Consider the following 20,759-nt stretch of genomic DNA (forward strand, 5'->3'; position numbering starts at 1 on the left):
AGCTGGACTTCATTAAAAAATACAACAAAAAGATTCTGCTCTATGAAAGCCACTGTCAAGAAAATGAAGAGAGAAGCTGCACGCTGAGAGGAAATATTCTCAAAAGACACATCTGACCGCCAAATGTACAAGGCATTCCCCAGACACAGTTTGAAAAACAAGCTCAAATGTTAACAGCCACAAACGAGAGAAGATACACAGATAGCAGACACATGAGAAGATGCTCTGCCGTCTATAATGGAGACCATGGCACACCCACAAGAATGGCCAAATCCCGAGACCACCGGCAGAATGCTCCACGTTGCTGGAATGAGAAGTTGGGCCCCTTCGGGAGGTGGAATGGTGGTCTCTTACAAAGTTAAGCTTGTTCCCACATAAGATCCAGTGATCTTGTTCCTCTGAGTCCGCCCATGGGATGTGAGAACTAAGGCTCTCACATACTGTGCACACAGATATCTACAGAAGTTTGGTTTTTAACTGCCCAAATTTGGAAGCAGCTAAAACCAAGATGTAGGTGAATGGTTACACAAACAGATGTAGCCACACAACAGAATGCTAGTCAACCTTGGCTGATGAAGCAATTAAAGAATGCAGGAAACTTTAATGCATATTGCTAAATAAATTGCCCACCTGACAAGGCTCTGTGTCAACCATTCTCAGTCTGTGGGCTGTGACCCTTGGGAGTCGAACAACCCTTTTACAGGGGTTGCCTAAGACCATTGGAGAACACAGATATTTACATTATGATTAATAAGTAGCAAAATTATAGTTATGAAGTAGCAACAAAAATAATTTTATGGTTGGGGTGACCACAACATGAAGAACTGTATTAATGGGTCACAACATTAAGAAGATTGAGAACCACCCCTCTATATTATACAAATCCAACCATGTCACATTCAGCTATGAAGACAGTAAAAGGTTCACTAGTCATCAGAGATGGGGTAGGTGGGGGATGAAGACAGACAACTTTAGGATAATGCAGCTACTCTGTATGACATCACAGTGGTCGATGTGTGTCATTGCACCTAGGTCAAAATCCATAGCCGGTATAATACCAAAAGAGAACCTTAACATAAAGCAGGGGCTGTGCTGATTATGATGCCAATGTAGCGCTATCAGTCATAAAAAGTGAGCCTCTCTGCTGGGGGATGTTGACAATGGCGGGGTGGCATGCACACATGGGGGCAGGGGATTCACAAGGATTCTCTGTAGCTTTCACTTATTTTTGTTGTGTAGTTTCTAAGTCTCTTCAAAATAGAATTTAGGGGAAAAGGTATCATGGGGCTCTGTTATTGACAGCAAATGGTCTAAGAAGTGGGTGGTGGCTTTCTCTCCTCTTCCACTAAGGGCGTTTGTGAACTGAAAAGGACAAGATGACCCTTTCTTCACAGGGCCCACTGTTCTGTTTTTAAGCCTGTAAATACTACCTTCAGCAAGGCATCTCCCTGATGAACTTTTCAGTGTTTTTTTTTTCTTCTAGCTCCTGTAGATTTGAATGCCTTCCTGTTTTGAGTCCTTATTGGCACAGAAAACAAGATATCATCATAGACATTCAAGACCAAGAAATGCCATTCTTAAACTCTTTATCTGTAAAGATGCATCCAAGTCCATGAATTTTTACTGATTCTGACATATACCAGAAAGTAGCTATACTTTGAACTCATAACAACACTGGTACTGGGTCCACAGAAGCTAGGTGTCCTTAAACAGTCATGTATGGAGTGAGAAGGCACCTATCAGACCTGAGTATATACTCCTGATCTGTTGGTAATGCACAGATTCTGGGAGCCAAGGAGGTTTGATATCCCAGTCATGCATCCTGTGATGAGCTCACCAGGATCTGAGGGTTAGTTCCAGCCCTGATTCAAATATGGGACACTTAAGAGAACCCAAACTAGTAAATAGGGATAAGATATTTATATGAAAGAGAATGTGTGTGTGTGTGTATGTGTGTGTGTGTTAGAGACTAGAGAGAAATGAGAAGTTGGGAAAGAGGAATTAAAACACACAATGTATATGCATGAAACTGTATAATAACAGTTTACTATTCACAAAAAGGTACAGAGTGACTGAGAAATACACCAAGGTCTATCTTTGGCTACTCCATAAGCATTTGTACCTCCTCCTATATACACAATAAGCATTTGTACCTCCTCCTATCTACACATACCCTACAAAACCATGAAAGAGGAGTTGCTTATCATCAGGAATACACAGTAGTCTCTAGGGGAATTGGCTCCGGTCTGGTTTGGATGATGTCGCAGGAGCGAGAGCACACTAGTCTGTGATCGTCGTCTATGGACTAACCTAGAATGGCCTTATGGATAGCCACTCGCATGCAGCCCACAAGCTCTACCTGGAAACCCTTTTCTGGAACTGTGGTGCAAGTGTTGCTGAGGTGACTCCATGAGTTGCAAACCCCTTGAGGGCCAGGTTTAGTCTTGTTGTCTGTCTTTGCTAAATTCTCTTTCGGCAAAGCACAAACTCTCCACCCTTTTAATTTTAGGCTTTTCAAATTCCTAAAGCATGAGGTTCTCACCACAAAGCTGCCACAAGGGCTATTGGTTTGGGCAACTTTGATGTCAATTTTCTTTCAAAAAATGCAACTTTTGCAGCATATAGCATATACCACTGGAACAGCATTTCTGAAATTCGAGTGTTTGTCTTTAAGGACATTTTTTTTTCCTCTACGCTGCGGTGAGGTTGTCAACACTTACAAGAATTTCCCCCTTTCTCTCCAGTATATAATTTCTTCCACATTTCCAGATAGATCATCTAAGCCAATTTGTTGGCACGTTTTGCCTCATACCATAGAGAGAAGCCAGGGTATAGATTTTAGGTGCTGACAGAGGAGAACTGTTAATTTGTCTAGTCCACAACCTGTGAAATTTTCTCCTTCTCGCACAGAGCACACACTGCCTGATATTCAGATCCATGGTTTATTAACTATTGATATTCCCAGGAAAAAGGCTTTTTTTTTAACCCTCGAGACAATCATTTCTACTTTTTCCTTTCCCACACCTTTAACGGTCTTAATGGTTGACAATGACAGGGTCTCATTCACAGACATCAGTATCGTTGAAGTCCCTCCCTTCAGGCAGAGATCAGAACAACAAAACCAAACACTATTTAGACTATTTTAGACATTCAATTTAACTTCTAGGAATCGTACCACATTATGAATCTCAGATTCTTTTTAGTGCACCCTTGTGAGTCTTAGCAGATGATTCATAGCTATCCTGTCTCGTTCTCTGTGTGCCATCTCAACGTGCTTCTGGGGCCCAAAACTGTCTCCATATCATGTTTTCGCCAGGAAACAGATGCCTTCATCGATGCTGTTGCCCAAGCCCTGAACTCAGAGCTCCACCTCTGCCCTCACTCCTACCTTCTTGGGCACCTCTAGTCAGCCACCGTTCAGCACAGTCCTTTCTCCCGTCTCTGCCATTTCTTGCTTAGCTTAGAGTTATTTGGCATTTTTCCTAGGAATTATATCAACACCTTCACATTGCTTTCCCCACTTCATTCTTTCCCCTTCAGTCGGCGATTCTCCATGAAATTATCATGGAACATTTTCTACGATGCAAATAGAATCAAGCCATTGGGCCCTTTTTGGTAGGGTAAACTCCTTAGCTCATTGTACAAGGTGTTCCTCCTCCATCTTAAATTCCATTTTAGCACTTACTGTACTTTATTGCAATCACCCATTTATTTGCCTCTCCTTCCTCACTATATGACATGGCTTAGCTCAAAGTTTACCGAATGAAGGCTCAACTCTGCCCTCATGGTCCCATCCAACAAGAGAAGAATAGATGGACCACCACTCAAGTCAACTTTTCCCATTTCCCGTGTGCACCTGAGTCATCCAGTCAGCACTAGCTGTGGGTGTAGCTCCGCCATCATAATTCATCTCCTTTTCACCCTTTCTTTGCTTAGCTGCAGCTGGATTCCCTATAGTGTTTCTGCTACGCATAAAGTGCCCTAAATTGAACTCTAATCTTCTTAAAGAGTTAATGTGCCTCCCTAAATGCTTAATTTACTACCAGAGGGTGACTTTGGCACTGGGGAGAATCCGGCTCATTATTTAATAGCCAATAAGGCCAGCTGTTTCATTTCAAGAAATTAACGGTCTTTAAAAACCTTTCCATATTGTACCAACTGCTCTTCTCAATGGAAATCCAAGTGACTTTTATTAGTAAGGCTGATAAAACCCTGCCCCAACCTTCTTCATAATACCACGAGGGGCTTCTGGGACACCTGGATATTATTGTTTTACTCTAGCTGTTGATTCTTTGAGATATTTTCTTTGTCCCCTTAGGGACTGCATGAGGTGGTCCAGCAGCTGTACTCCAGGGCCTGCTGACTTGACTCTCGGCCTTCTTGACTTCTCCAGTAAGAATGCCCTATGTGACATGGCTTAGCATTAACCTTGATTTGCCGGAGACAGTGAGCAGCTTGTTGCATTCAGGTTCATCCGTCTCATCTTTAGCCACCTGAAATTACTCACATGAAAAAGGGTGAGTTTTTTGAAGATGTTTTATGTAACTCCCTTCTCTTACTCATATCCTACTACTAGGTAAAACGTTCTTTTTAAATAAGGCTAGAGGAGGCCTCAGATTCATATTATGAGCAGAGACACAGCAGCCCTTCAGCTTTTAGCCATTGATTAATCCTTTACTTGAGGGTATTTGGCTTTTAGGAAAGAATAGAATACATTTGCACTCCACCAGCAGGCAATGTCTTGTATCTTTTCAGTGTAAAATATTGCCAGTGACACATAAGCAACCATACACAATGCGGACATGGATATAAATATATTTTAATGTCCCCCATATGTTAAATGGGCTCTTTACCTAACATATTTACTGCAGGGTAGCTATGGTTTAATGTTACATTCTATTTTCTTTGCTTCTACCATGGCTTTGTGCTGCTATCATTTACAGTGGGATCCACACAATGCTTTTTGTTCCCCTGGAGTTTGCTTCCTGCTCACTTATGTGAATACTTCCTTTCCTTCCTGCTTCCTTTAGTTATTTATCTTTGGTGTTTTTGTGTGTTGTATGTGTGTGCGCATGAAATATACAGGTGTGCTTTCTTGTCTCTGTGTGTGTGTGTGAGCAGAGGCCACAGGTTGTCTTTGGTGTCTTTATTTCTTTACACTTAATTTTTGAGTCAAATCTCTCATTGAACTCAGAGCTTGCCATTTTGGCTAGACTAGCTGGCCAGTGAATCCCTGGGACCCTCTTGTCTTTGTGTCCCCAAGGATGAGGTTATGAGACTATACCACAACATACCTGACTTTTATGGGTGTGCAAGAGATCCAAACTCACTTTCTTATACCTGCACAGAATGCATTTTCCCTTCTGAGTCATCTCTAGCTTTGTGAATCCTCCTTGTTTAGGTAGTACTTATTCCTGTACAAATTTGGCTTTCACGTCTAAGCAGGCGTTTCTGTGGGAGGACGTGAGGGGTCATGAACAAGAGTTTGATGTCATTCAGCCTGCTGGGAAGTCTTAACTGTGTTTAAACACAAGTCAAGACTATATTCATAGTAGAAATACATGCACACACTGCTGTGTGGGGCCAAAAGGTGAACCATAATTAGGTCATTTGCTGAAATGATTATATAGTTTTTATACTAAAGAAACCCTGCAGCCCCCAAAGCCACTGTTCAAATATTACTGTTTTCATAAAATTTTACAAATTGAATACTCTTTGAAGTCCCTATCAATCTGTTGCAAAAGGGTATTAGTCACATAGGAATCAGAATTTGAGAATTTAAAAAATGACCCCTTTGAAGAGGGTTTTGCAGTAAATTCTCAAATCTGGTAAATCTTAAGTCACAAAACCCACTTGCCTGCCATTTCTACTAGGAATGTGTGCAAAATGTCACTCAGAAAACATTTGGCATGTAATTTCAGAAAGCCTCATGATCCTCTGCAACCAATCAGTGGACAGTTTGGACACACACAGGCCCCAGATGAAGAACATCTCCAAGGTTCAGAATCCTTTTGGTTTAGACAAATTAACACCTACACTTGCCAGACAAGGCTTCCAGCAGCTCCCTTCTCCCAGAGCTGAAGGAGTCTAATGTGCATTGCTACATCTCCTGTGCTATTGAGCTCGCCGAGAAGCCGACTTTGGAAGGGAAACTGGTCCTCCCCACTTTAGAACCATGCATCTCTATGCCATCTATCTTCTAAGATGTCTTGTCTGGGAATGGGCTGGTCCCCCTAAGTGTGTGACAAGGAGGGAAGAGAACAGTAAACCAGGCCAAGATTAAAAGACGGTGCCCTTGAGAACAGCTAGGAGGTAAGCTATTCCCAACAGAGGTTGCTGTTGCTTATCCCACGATATGAAAATGCCTGGGGTAGGAAAGAGAAGCCAGAAGTCCAGCCATGGGAAGAACGCTCAGTCTGGAACTCCAGCTGACTGCCGTAACTTCCCCAGCCCATATCCAATATGATGTTTTAGTATTTCTCCCTCCCTTCCTCCCGCCTTTGCATTTATCTATTTTCTTTGACTTGCTGTATATTTAATATATTCGCTTTTTCAAAACCATCAGTATGGCTACTGTAGATGATTCTCCTGATCCAGCAGAATGAATGACATTTTCCAGTGATTGAAAGGTGGTGTCTAAGGAGCACCTCTCGAGTTACTAGGAACTACAGCTGAGCAGCACAGGAATGTGTCGCCCAAAAGATACAGGGGCATGACTGTCAGTCCAACAAGGTGGACTTGCCCATGATGCAGAGAGTTAGATCCGCTGGTAGAGGATCAAGGGGAAGAGCCACCATAAGAAAGAAATTTCATCTTGGATAAAAAAAAGAATATCCAATCTCATTATGAGTAAAAAAATTACAAATTAAAACAGTTTGTGTTCATGTTTGCTACACAGCACCACTATGCTTGGCCTGACATAGGTTCTCAAAGATCACTTGTCCTGGGAGTGCGGTAGAACTGGCACAGCCCCTTTCAAGGTCAGTCTAAACATATAGATGAGTGACTTAAAAATATTCACATTTTTTGACCTGCCAATTACACACTAGGACTTTATCTTGTAGCCTTCTTGACTTTTGATAAGTACTTCTGTTCTGGAGTTCATCTTAGCTGGACCGGCTGTTACTGATTTCTGGGCTTTGTGGATGCAACATGGACAGTTAAAGCAGAACAACTAATGTTGACGTAAGACTGTAGAATTTGGACCCAGGTTCTAAGATGAAACCCTGCATTTGATCAAGTGTGTGTGTGTGTGTGTGTGTGTGTGTGTGTGTGCGCACACATGTGCCCACATGAGGGAAAGAATGTGGTGGCCAGAAGACAACTTCAGTGTTGCTCCTCAGGAGCTCTCCACCTTGCTTTTTGAGACAAGGCCTCTTTGGCATCTGGATACTGGTTGGCTAACTGAGCAGCAAGCCCAGTGGATCTTCCTATTCGTGCCTCCCCCTTTGCAGATGCAGCACAATGCCTGGCTTTTAGTGTGGGGTCTGCAGACAGAACTCAGGTCTTGTGTTATGTGTTTGTGTGTAGTTATAGCCACCGAGTCCACCTGCTCTTCAACTGTAGCAGAGGTGTCAACGGGAATCTGTGCAAAACTTTACTATGTGGGCACTGAAAACCACAGTGCTAGGTACTTGACATAGAGACTTAGATCACCATCCTTCATTGATGGATGTGCTTAAGTTAAATACCTTAAAACCAAATCTCCATTTTCCCAGGCTCCCTGTAATCTCAGGAGCATCTCAGAGGTGCAGCTCCATTTTGGTGATGCCCAGAGCACATGCTTAACAGAAAATGAATTTGTCAAAGACTTTCCATCCTTCTGACGAATTGTTTATTTGAGTAAAAGAAAGAGAACTCAGTAATGCTTTCATTCAGGATTGCCCATCCCTGCTGCTCTGTTGATGGAACTGGTGGTCAATTGTGTCTCATACAGGATACCACCAAGCCATAGAGACCCCAGAAATAAAAAGAAGATATTAGAACAGTCTGTAGCGACTTTATAACTCTGTATTTTCCTTCATGGGAGGCCATTAGGACATCAGTTCACTGCTGACTCTGGAAACTTGCTCACTGTAGCAGCGAGTCTACGGCCCTCCATTATCCCAGCACCTATGTCTACAGATACTATTCTAAGCAGAGGTGCAGAGGGCAGGCTGAGGTGATGGGAGTTGGCACCTCTTTAGACTCCCTTTGGCAACGATGACTAATGGAACTTGAAAGACAAACACCGTAACATTCCTGCCTCTCGGGTGAGATGGCTATACTGTCCCTGAAGGCCCTAAAAAAGTGATAACCCCTCCTTAAAGGGCTCTCTTCCCTTTTGTATTAGATGCTTGCTGGGTTCACGTCACAAAGATCCCTGCCTCAGAGTGGACTTCTGCATGGAAACCCAGCTTAACACACCAGACTGAGAACGTTTTTACTTCTGAATGGATTCTGGGGATTTCTGGGGACATCTACTCATGTACTACTGTGACAGTCGTACAAGCATCTCTGCATCCATTATTCAAATCCACCGTTTACATTTTGCCCCACCGACTTTATCATGTATTCTTTCTAGCCATTCTATCCCACTCTTCCTCCTTCCCTTCCTCTCTTCTATATATACTTGAAGTTGCATATACATTTAGTCTGTAGATGTGACGCTATTTTCCGAACCACTTAGGAGTGAACTGAACGCTTGTGCCTCTCCATCCACATGCACTCCAGTACATAGCTCTTCAGAAAAAGGACCTTCAATTCTATAAACACAGTGCACACAGCAAAATAACTACCACTCTCTTTCTTACCCATATGATTAGGCCAAATGGGGCCAGAGCTATGCTTAGTCACCAAATGCCAGATGACATTAAGTCCTCAATTCTTCCTACTTGAGAAAATATTACTTCCAGAATAAAATTACAGAGACAGTGCTACATAAGGTTTTCTGTCCACACAAACTGTGATGGCATGCCATAGCCACAGGCTAGTGCCCAGGCCTCTGAGGGCCACACCATCCACCTGCCTCTTTTTCTGCATTCTGAGGATGACATTGTGCACTTCATCACATCATCTTTTCCTGGTATGCCCTGGGGACTTGGTTCAGTTTTCATGAATATACATTGTGTAGCATCCTTGATCAGCCATTGCACTTTCTATCCACGTGAAACTCTGTCCCCAGCATCGCAAGGGATGAAGGACCCTTCAAACCCCTCAACCCGTACTCAGATCCTCCACAGCTTCTCCTCTCTCAGTGCTTTTCCTCTCCAGGTGTGGCACTCACTACCTTCCAGCAATTGTGTGCAGATTTATTCTTGACACGGGGGTACACGTACCCCACCACACCCACTATGATCCATCATCTTGCACTGTCAGTGTTTCCCCCACTATCCTCCTGCCTTTCTGCCCTGCACCCTCGCCAGCTTGCTCTCCTCGGTTCTCACCCTGCAGCTCGACAAGATTTCAAAGCCATGTGTGACTCCATCCTCTCATTATTTAAAACTCAGCCGTGGCTTCTAATTAATCTTTGAGTAAATATAAAAAGCACTCACTAGCCCACGTATAATCTGATTTCTGCTTCCCCTGCTCAGTTCTCACCATCTCATTCCAGCCACACAGCTTTCTCCCAGCTCTGTTGTCAAGCCTCCTCCTAGCCACAACACATGCTGTCTCGGCTTGACACGTTCTATTTCTTCTTCTTAACCTCCTTTAGAAGATGATGCATTTCTACGTCTCTTTCTCGAATTGGCCCAAATTCACATTATGTTTTTGGAATAATACATCTGTCTTTTTTTTTTTTTTTTTTGCTGGGCAGTGTGGCAATTTCCCGTTTATTTGTTATTGATTAGTTACTTTGTTCTTCACTTGAATATAAATACTATGGGAGATGTCCTTCTGGGCTTATTGTGTTTCTCTTAGGGCTCACAGGGTACATGAACTTAGCGAGCAGTTAGTAACAGCTATTGAGTGATGGACAAAGGACAGGTCGGCTCCTCTCTTAGCTCATCTATTTGGGCTGATAAAGTTCCCTGTCACCTATCACCATAGTCCCAGTGACCTACTGCCATCATCATCATCATCATAAACATCCTCATTATTATAATTACCAATGTAAGAAAATATGAAACAAGAGATCACACAGACAGAGCATTCCAAGCCGTTGATGAAGGGTGGACTTATGTGATTTGTCTGTAACCGGCCACAGCAGGCAGTCCTCACAGTGTCTCGGCCCCAGTGCAGGCAACACACCCGGAAGTTACTCATATAATGTGTTGGCTACAAGCTCTGTCTTACATATGGATTTGATGTTGATGTTAGAAGTATTGTAAAGGGTCATCCCACAGTCCAGATCATTTAGCATAAGTCATCAAAGGCACCAGCATCCCAGTGGAAATGTATGAGAAGCAAGATACAAACTCCATTCTGGATTTACACAAATGCTTCCAGGAAAAGAATTTCACTGCAGCAAATGCCTTCTCAAAATAGCGCAACATGCTTATTTTCCATCTTAACCTCCCGCTAGAACAATTACAGTTCCTTCTAGTTTCTTGTAAAAACCAGGCTGTCAGACTCTATCATTTCTGGACATGGGTCTGCTTTTGCTTCCTCTCCATGTAGGCAATTAGCAGGCAGAAACCTCCGAGCAGTCACCACCCTGTCTACTTCCAAGCAGGGCCAGTTTTGAAGGGGACTAATGATGCCTCAGAGTACCCTTGGTGGAGCATGGCCAATGAGAATTGCTGGGTCCCCACCTCCTTAACGTGTCATTCCACGCTCAACCACAAGGGTCAGTTGTACTAATTGTGGCACAGGACAATGGTCTGTTGGGACCAGCCCCAGCCACTTCTGTCTGGGCTTAATTGAAGACTTGGAATATAAGCCAGAATGCACTCTGGAAGCTGCTCTTTTTGTACCAACCCCTTTCTCATTTGTACTACAAATGTTTGCCTTTGCTGGAAATGATGGCCTTGGACCAAGGTGTTTTCTCAGCATAATGACTGAGGCCGTGGGGCCTGTGCCACATGAGAACGAGGGCACAGATGGGCGCCTGTGGCACTGTCATGGCAATCCACTGCCAATGCCCCTTACCAGTATTTGAAGTAGCACAATTGGTTGAAGCAAATCTCCCACAGTGATCTGGTATTTTCATCTTAGCCAAGTCCCCTCAAGGATCTGCCAGAACCACACCCTGAACGGATCAAGAATTCTCTCTCAGCTACAAGAGCTGCTGAAGTAGGACCGACTTATTTTACACACTTTTAACCACTCCGCATAACACGGACTCAGTGTCTAAAAAACTGCATGGTTACAAAAGTAATTCAGCAGGAAGAAGTAGGTGGGTGCTTAACCACATATGCTATGGGGGCTCCATGGTTCATGCGTTCTGCTTGTAGAAATCTTGAATACCTACTACGGACCTGTTCCTGTTAATGTCCCCAAGTTATTTATTGTGCTAGTTTAGGACAGGCTCAGTACCAGGAGGGCTGCCTCATTGTGGATGGTTACATCTCTCCAAACTGTTTCCAATGAGGCTGGAATAAGACACCTTGACATAGTGCAGAGATCTGTAGGGTGTAGAAAGTAGCAGACAGACAACATGACCCACAATCTTGGCCATATTACTTTGTATCCCCAAGTGTCTTTCTATTTATCCAAACATTAAGACATTACAAGAAATGGATGAAGCAACGTGTTTAAATCAACATCCTCCCCACAGCGTTTGGTTAGAACATAATAGATATTCATCACATACTGACTCCTTCTCCCATGTTCCATTTACAAGTCCCAATGTAAAAGAGAATTGTAAAGTCAAATTTGGGGTCTAGGAACCCTGACCTGGCACAGCCAGAGCCATCCACTTCCCCATATCTGCTCCCAATAGGAACAATTTAATGGTTAATAAGGAAAAGATGATTGAGTTGGTTTTACTTGGGGAAAAACTATTATAGTGATATAAGAATAAAAGTTATGCTATCCAGGGTTGAAAATCCTCTTCTTCCCTCATAAATTCTCTGTTTGTCTTATATTTTGTTGGTTTCTCCTAGCCTGCAGGTTTCAGCATCTTCCATTTTCTTTGGAAAGATGTTCAAATGAATGTGGATGTATTTGGTGCAGGGGACTCATGGCCTCAAGTATGCTAGGCAGTGACTCTGTCCCTTCTACACCCCAACTTATGGATGCATTTTTAAATGACCTAGGCTATCTTCCATTCTAGAAACAAGCTATATGCAAGGAATAAAGAAGACACAACCAATTGAGAATCGAGTTAATGGTATAGGAAAAAGAAACGAAAAAGGCTCTGGAAAGCAGAAAAAGATGAGTTTGGTCCTGCTTTTTCCAGTTTAAAGAGTTTGTAATTGTTAACTAAAAGAGCCTCATAATGACTAATACCCAGCTAGCTGGGGAGGAAGACCATGCTATGAAAATAAACCAATGACAAAGATTACTAGTCCTTTCACATACCTGCCACCACCCCACCTTCAGCTGTTTATGGCTTGATTCTTTAAAAATACCATTGACTAGCTGAGGAATAGACATGGTAGCTTTGAAATAGTTTCATGTGGGTATTGGTATATAAAGAAGAGAAACATACCTAGTGGGTTTTACTGCTAACGATTCCTATAGAATAACACAACATATCCACACAATTGGTTAGGCACAGATGTTTTATCCAGGATGCTCACATGTTGTAGGATGCTGTGTCATCTGAAACAATCAAATGATATGGACAGCAAAAATACTTGCATCAGACACAAGGATGAATTAATCACCTATATGCAGTAAGTTAATGCAAGGATTCCTGTGCAAAGCAAAGCCAGGAACTTGAGCCAAGGGACAGTAACAAAACGCTGGCAGTCTATCAGGACCAAGCAGGAGGTGGGTGCAGAGCGGGAGCACACACATTGTGCAGAACAGGGCAGTACATTTCAGAAAAGCACCACCGTAATCCCAGGGCATGAGTTTCTGGAGGCAGATGGTGAGATGGTAATGGAACAGGAAAACACCAAGAATTACCAAGGAACACGAGACATGAGAGAGAGCAGCAGCCTAACCCAAGCAGATGCCTATGCACAAAAACAACCTTCCTTACTGTTGGCTGGAGATGTGGGAAGGAAATGCTGACACCCCTATAAATACATGCAAGAGGGAAAACATGGAAGTCAGCTTACCCAGCTTAGCATATTTCAAGTCCAAGGTAATGTTAGATTTGGCACTCTTGAAATTGCAGGCACATACTCTTCCCCTGAAAAGAGTACTTAGCCAACAAATATGCAACAGTTTAGAATTTGCTATAGAAAATGAGACAAAAAGTAAAAAAAAGAGTATAGAATTTAATATATGGCCCATCAAGATTCAGTTAAAATTACTTTGGGAACATTAGTACTGTAATGGGTCTTAACATGTTTTAAATCACAAATATTCCAACTAAACTCATAATGGAGGCCTTCGACTGAATAATTAATATCAAATACTCTAACTGGCATCAAGGATATATTGCCTATGAGGAAATGATGAAAAGTTTGATTAAAATGGACTTTTATCTGAGGAACTAAGTGACATAAAAACGATATGGCAGTAGCATTAACCCTTGATCTCAGCTGTTTGGCATCTTAAAGCGACATTCCATGCGAGGGCTTTTTGCATTTTCAGGAAGTTTGAGTTGACATTGGGCACACAGTCATCTCACAAAGAATTAAATTGCTGCTAATTCATCATTTTTGTCCTTGGCATTAAGACTGAGGAAGTGTCAGAGGTCATTCAAACAGGCAGTCCACTCCACTAGGGAGGGAGACCAAAGACCAGATCTTCAAAACAGTGAACTTGGCCAGAAAGGATGAGAGAGATCAGGCTAGGTGGTGTAGGAGGGTGTGTCACGGGAGGGGCACAGGAGGACGTACAACTGATTTTCAAAAGGCATTAAACTCTGTCAAAGGCCATTGTGCAAGATTCCATCTATACAGGTTTAGCATTCTTGCATATAGAACAGCGGTCTCATTCACAGCCTAGCAGGCCTCTGGTGGTAAGTTAGGTCCCAGAGATAAAGTTGCCCCAATAGAACAGTGTCTAGAGAAAGGCCATAATTCACAGTGTCTGATTAAGAATTTTAGGCAAGTAGTATTTGAGTTGCATTGGCCCCAGATTCTGGGAAAGCATCCCATCGTCATGACTGGTAGGAGCAGTCCATATCTACCCTTACAGCATGTTATCTGACAAGCTGGCGTGTGGCGGAGAGTCATCAGTTATGGCGCTTAGAGACTCAGATGACCAACCCCATCTCCATATACACCCAATGTGCTGATTGCTCAAGTTTTCACTGAATTATTGAGCTGGACTATCTCCAGGTGTAGACCCTTAATGTGGCACTGATGGAAATACTTGCAGAGCCTGAAAGTTGTTGCAATTTAAAGAGCAAGTGCTATTGATAATGCCAGGTTGCAAAGAGAGCGCAAAGCAGCAAGCAGAGCGGAAGCCACAGGAGAAGATAGAGGAATCTGCAAAGAAGAGCCTTTCAGAATGGAACACAATGACAGGGAGTGCTCTAGGGGTTGCTGCTGGGAATGATAGAATACGGTGAGCAGAGGATGTCCCAGCTAGCCATGACCTTGGGATGGGGGACTTCCTGAGGACAGACAAAGGCAAACCCAGGCAAGAAAGCTGAAGTCAACTAAATGAATGGGCTGGAATATGACAGTAGATACTCTTCTGGAGGCTTCTGATTGGAATATAATTATACCCAATTTGAAAACTTTGGGAACATACTTAGAAGCAAATTTATTTTGGGGTCCCAGGAAGAAAGAATAGGCTGTTTCCTCCTTCTAAAGTTGCTCATTTGATCCGAAATCAACTCTAGCGGTTGCTCCTCATCACACAGCCCGGCCGAAAGCTGCATGAGATGTTAAGGATACAGTTTTTCCTCCCAAATAACGTACGTTGTAGGGGCTAACGCAGCAGCGGGACTAGTGGATGTGACTGCAGCGGTAGTTCATCCGTCCTGGGAGACGGGTTCTTTTTCTCCACGAGAGAGCTCTCTACACAGCGTTCTGCCAAAAGCGTTTGTATAATCTTTTTCCTTTTGAGAAGATATTATTCTTAATCTTCAAGAACCAAAGTACCAATTTGCAGACATTGCTATTTCAAGTCTCAGGAGCGTTCTAACAAAACAGGATTCTCCTTTTGGTAGGCAAAGTATATTGCTTAATGTTCATCTAGCAATTACACATTAAACTGTTCATATTTCAAATGAAGGGCCCATGGGAAGGAGAAAGGAATTGATTTTATGACAGTAGTACAGAGATGGTTGAAAGGCATTACTTAACCTGGATATTAGGAATGTTCTGTGTCATATACGAAGATGAATAAGACACAGTCCCTGTCCTTAAAGGCACTTACAGTTTAGCGAGGAAGAGAAACCGATGATAAAATAATGTAAGGGAGTTTCACGGCCAGGAAAATTGAGCTGCAGTGGTTAACTCTGCAGACTGGCAGGCACATGACTCGGTTCAGTTCCCATCTCTGTTACTTCCTTGTTGAACTCGGGCAATTTACTATCTTTAACCCAGAGCCCTTGCCCATGAGCAGATGGTAAGGGCAGGACTGCTACCGTGTCAAAGCGGGTATTGCCAGTCAGTCAATCCACGCAAAGCGCTTAGGAAGGTACCTGGTACACAGTAAATGCTATGAAGAGTTAACTGTTTAGAAGTCTGAAATTGTATTGATTGCAAGGAAAAGAGACGTTCTCATGGAGAAATCTTTACTATATTGGAAAACAGTCTTAAGACAGACTGTTGAGAAAGCTCTGGAGAATTTCTCTCTCCTAAACTACTTGAATGAAAACAAATGTATGCTCATCGTTATACCAATGGATTAAGAGCCCGCTATATGTGTGGTCCTGCATCTAGTGATGGGAGCAAATAATAGTGAGTATAAGGCTAAGTTTCTCACTTCTAGGAATTTTAGTCCAATGAGAGCAGAACACAGCAGTGGAGAATTCTATAATTCAGTGCTTAGAATGGTACTATAGAGGACTGGGGAAAATACTATGGGAGATAAAGGAGAGGAGGAGAGAGGGAGAGGAACAGAGACAGACAGACCAATGATGGATAGATAGATAGATAGATAGATAGATAGATAGACAGACAGACAGACTGATAGATGATAGAGTCACAGAGAGAGGACTTACATTTGGCATGGGTCCTCCCTGTTGGAAAGGTGGATGTGTAAAACAGAGAGTTATTATCATGAACTCAGCAAGAGAGAGGTATGGAGGTTAGCCATTCCATTGAATCCTTTATCACAATGATTAGAACTGAATCCTTCAAGATATAGGAGATAATTACACCAAGGAAGCAGCAGTGGAATTAGTGGGAAGGACCAGAGTGTGGTCAGAAGTCTTGTTGGGGGAGGCTGCAGTGTCCTGTGGGAATAGGAGCAACATTTACAGGTCACGTTTCTCTAGGAAACGTGGACATCGTACGAGGAAATCGGGAGGCTGAGGACAAAAGTTAGGGTTGTGGAGATGGTCTCGCCCTCCCTAGCTATATGCCCTAGAATAGTATGTCTGTCATCCTTGTCCTGAACCAACAGTGCTCAGATCTAGGTAACATATTTGGGGATCCTTCCAGGAGCAAAGGGTACTGTTCCAGCAGCTAGAGTGGCATGCTTAGCCTTCTACCATGAGTAGGATCCTAGACCTGTCCTTACATCTTGCTGGATAGAGGCCCTGTCCTCTTGTTTAGACCCAAGTCAACACTGTGGACCTGCTATAGGAATCCTCCAGCTATAGGAACCACTGTCCCCTAGACTGTTAGCACAGCTTGGCACCCCAAATCGCATTAGTTTGCTAGGCTGTTTTCTTCTCCATTGTTGGGACACCTGAGACTTCCCCAGGGTCAACAATGATTTCTGCATTAGGACCCTCAGCATATCTCCAAGCAGGTGTTAACCCTGCATTTCCCACAGGGTGGAAGGGACATCCAGCAAGCTGTGCAGGTGAGCCTCTGTGTTTACCATCACAGGCAAAGGGAAGAAAGCCAGAAAGGGGAGGGGGGTCTGCTTAAAGAGATGAAGCCTAGAGAAGGAAAGTCGGTGTTCCCAGGTCCCGGAGGTACCAGTGAGAATGGGCTTACTTCATTATAAAAAGGAAACTCTTATCCCTGGGGATCAAATAAAAATGAGCTAAAAAAAAAAACACTCCTCAAATATTCACTGATTGCATTACTGTCATGCATTTGATCCCTATGCTGCCACCAGTAGATGGAGACCCCCATGTCATCCCCAGTTTGCAGATGAGGGAGCAGAGCCTGGAGCAGTTGGATTCCTGGCCAAGGCCACACAGGTGGAGTGACTAAACCCGGCTGCGCACGTGGTCTGGCTCCAAGCTTAGACCCTCCTGGGTTCCTGTGGGGAGTGTGTGCTGGAGAAGACAGCAGGCTGTGCTGCAGGGAGCAGAAGTGGAGGCTAATGTCAGATGCCTGGGGTTGTAAGGGAAAGGAAGTGAGGTCATCTCTAGAGACAAGGCTTGGGAATGTTTAGTCATCTTGGTAGACCGTGGTCTGAACATCCACTGTGGGAGAGTCCAGGGAGTTGATCACATGATTCAAAGGAATGCTGGCCAGCAGCAGGAGCCCAGCTGGTGCTGCCTGATGTGAATTTTGGAATGGAACTGATAAAAGGGGTTTTATGAGTTTCTCCAGCCACCTTCCGTGCCCAGGGGACCACAGATGAGCTGCTTTGTGTCTTGCTGTCTTGCTCATTTCTTACGACCTCACACTTGATTGCAAACCTGGAAGAGCTGCATCGTGTGGTGATGTGGGGAGCCGTCTGTAGGGAGGAGGATAATAGGATCCCAGGGGGCCAGGACTGGGTCAGGTGAGATGGGGGAACAGAGAGCCCACATCTGGGGGCCTGTGAAATAAGAGTGGAGTCTGGGAGAACTGGAAGGGGCTGGTAGGTTGGAGTGGGAAAGAAGCCCTTAGTGGAAATGTGTGTCTTGGTGTTCGAAAGCACCGCTCACTCGCAGTGAGTGGGTGGGTAATGATTTGTGTCAGGCCAGACGGAGGGGATGCTGATTTCATTGTTGCTAAGGGGATGCTGATTTCATTGTTGCTAAGGGGATGCTGATTTCATTGTTACTAAGGGGATGCTGATTTCATTGTTTACTACCGAAGAAAACTAAGACTCTATCTGCTGGCAAGACTGGCCCCAGTCAAGGCCTGGGGTTTGCTAATGAGGTTGTATAACAAGCAGACCCAGCTTTCCAGAAACAGCAGCCTCAGGAGAAAAGAAATAAAGTCATTTTTCTTTGGAGGCAGAAGATTTAACATTGCTTAACAATAACACTTAACATTGCTTAGCCCTCAGACTTAGGCAAGCTCCTAACTACCCAGCGCTAGGAATTGTCTTTGCCCGCACTAGCCAGGGTTCTGCCTTATTTTTGTGTGGTGTCATTTAGTTAGATAGCCGCCTGCTCAGGCTTGCTTTAAAGATGATGGAGTTCCCCAAAAGCTTAGGAATGAACCCCTAGATGAGAATGCATTTTATATCCATGTTTCCAAATTTGACATATAAGTCAAGGTTACTGACTTCACCTTAAAAAACTCCTTTGATATCAGCAAGAGACAGACTAGATCCTCTGTAATGACGGCCAGTGGCTTTCGGTAGACGACCTAGTCCTATCTTTAATTGAAAAAATTAATTCCACAAATATTTAAACTCTCCTGTTTTTGTGATAACGGAGAACCTTGTGTTTAAAGATCTGTTTTTCCCTCACCCCTGGCAATGGGAGCGAGCAGGAAGCTACTGTGATTCAGTTAAGAGGACAGGAGAATCCCCAGTCAGGGATGGAGAAAACCACATCACAGGCTCTCGGCAGGACTGGCAGATTGCACACCTCTGGTGCCAGCAGGTCAGGTGTCTCCTCACGTCTCCTTCTCCCTGGGCAAACATGGGCCCCAGGGACAGCGCCCCTGGCCTAAGAGGGAACTGTGTGGTTTCGTTCTGGTTCCCCAAACGGAGACTTGGGTTTGCCCCCCTCACTACAGTCCTGGTGTCCAGGTGCTCTGGCACATCTGTCCAAGCTCCATCGTGGCTTCTTCGGTCCTTAAGGCAGCCGCAGAGGCTGCACGTGCGGCTAATCAGGCCTGCCATTGTGTGTGGGAAGGGACTTGGTGCCAGCATTATTTCCAGTCACCACACTGATGTCTCAGAGCTGGCGGGGTTTTGCCAATTCATCCGTTGCCCTGAAAGCTCCAGCACCACAAACAGCATCCACACTGTCTTTGTCACCAAACTCCTTCAGCAGTGTTTACTCCTAAGCAGACTTGTTTGGAGTCAGCCATAATGGGACATTTCAGGGCTAATTAAGGAAAATAAACAGGAACTGGAAACCTACAGGCCTTTGTCTTAATAGCTGGTACTCTGAGCATGTTATCATAATCAGAAAATGCCTACTGCTTGCCCCCATCACCAAACAGCATCCCAAGGACAGACTGGGACCATGTCTACCTCCATATCCTCGGGGCCCTCTCTACACCGCAAGTGATCCCTAGAGCAGGGAAATTAATAAAAGAGTGAGATTTATAGAACTTTAAATGTTATTTCTGTGTTTTTGATTTACACACAGACACACACACACACACACACACACACACACACACACACGAGCAGTTTCTAAATTCAGGATGCAAGCTAGCCAGGAAGACATTAAAATGATTTTTTCCCCTCCTCTCTCCACTTCCCCTAAGAATTTACTCCTTTCTTTGCCTTAACCACAATTTCCATAGACTTCAACAGTGAACGCCGGAAACCTTATATTTCAAATGAGTTTTGGAAATGACTCCATTTTTCAAAATGAAAACAAAATGCTAAGCCAAGGGGAAAAAAAAACAGGGGCAGGAAACTAAGCAAAGATGAGGGGAAAAAACCTTATATGATAACATATAAAGGAAACAGGGAGATATATAAAATACAGCTGCATCAAACATTTTAAAGCCTGTACTTCCCATATCCAACCATGGAAAATGTTAAAAATTGGTGCCCTGGTAAATATAAGGCTTTATTGTTTTTGAAAACAAACATATTTTTCATGTGTATGTGGGGTGCATGTGTGTGTGCATGCACAGCCGTGCATGCATGTGCATGTATGTGCATATACACTTATATGGGTACACGCACATCTGTTCATGTGCATGTGGAGCCTGAAGCTGGCACGGGGCGGGGGGGGGGGTGTTCTTTCTTCCTTGAAGTTCATCTTCCTCTTCAAGGCAGGGTATCTCAGCTGAGGCCAGAGTTTGCAGTTACAGTTGGTCTAGCTAGCCCAGCTCCCTCTGCCGTAGGAGTGCAGCAATTTCAGGTGGAACACCACCCCACCTGCCATTTTCCTGGGTACTGGAGGATCTAAACTCTGGTTCTCATGCTTGATGTTTGCGTGGCAAGCACTTTAAACAATGTGCCATCTCTCCAGCCCTAACATACGTTTCCTAAGAACAGAGGGCCACCTAGGCTGTGGTTGACACAAAATTCAGGATATTTTTGACACTTCACCTGCAGAAGTAGAATCCACATGTCACTCAAGAGCAACTGCATCTCTGAGTAAACTGCTCTGCAGCTCAGCTCCCATGACAGCGAAGCCTCGTCTGCCCTCTCTAAGGTGAAACTCAGTTATTTCAGGCTGGTGGCTGGCATTAGCTGTTCTTTGTTCCTTTCTGAAATCACGAGTGCTCACACTCACAACTTATCAGACTCCCATGGATGGGGGCTGTAAGTCATCTACAAAAGGT

At 43.8% G+C, this 20,759-nt stretch overlaps 1 protein-coding gene across 1 annotated transcript in view; it reads right to left on the reverse strand.

Annotated features, from left to right (window-relative positions):
* Pard3b (par-3 family cell polarity regulator beta) overlaps nucleotides 1-20,759 on the reverse strand; it is a 1,010,698-nt gene that overhangs the window by 37,490 nt on the left and 952,449 nt on the right. The gene's annotated exons all lie outside the window — the stretch shown is intronic.

This window comes from Chionomys nivalis, chromosome 2, assembly GCF_950005125.1.
Source record: "Chionomys nivalis chromosome 2, mChiNiv1.1, whole genome shotgun sequence".
Classification (NCBI taxonomy): domain Eukaryota; kingdom Metazoa; phylum Chordata; class Mammalia; order Rodentia; family Cricetidae; genus Chionomys; species Chionomys nivalis.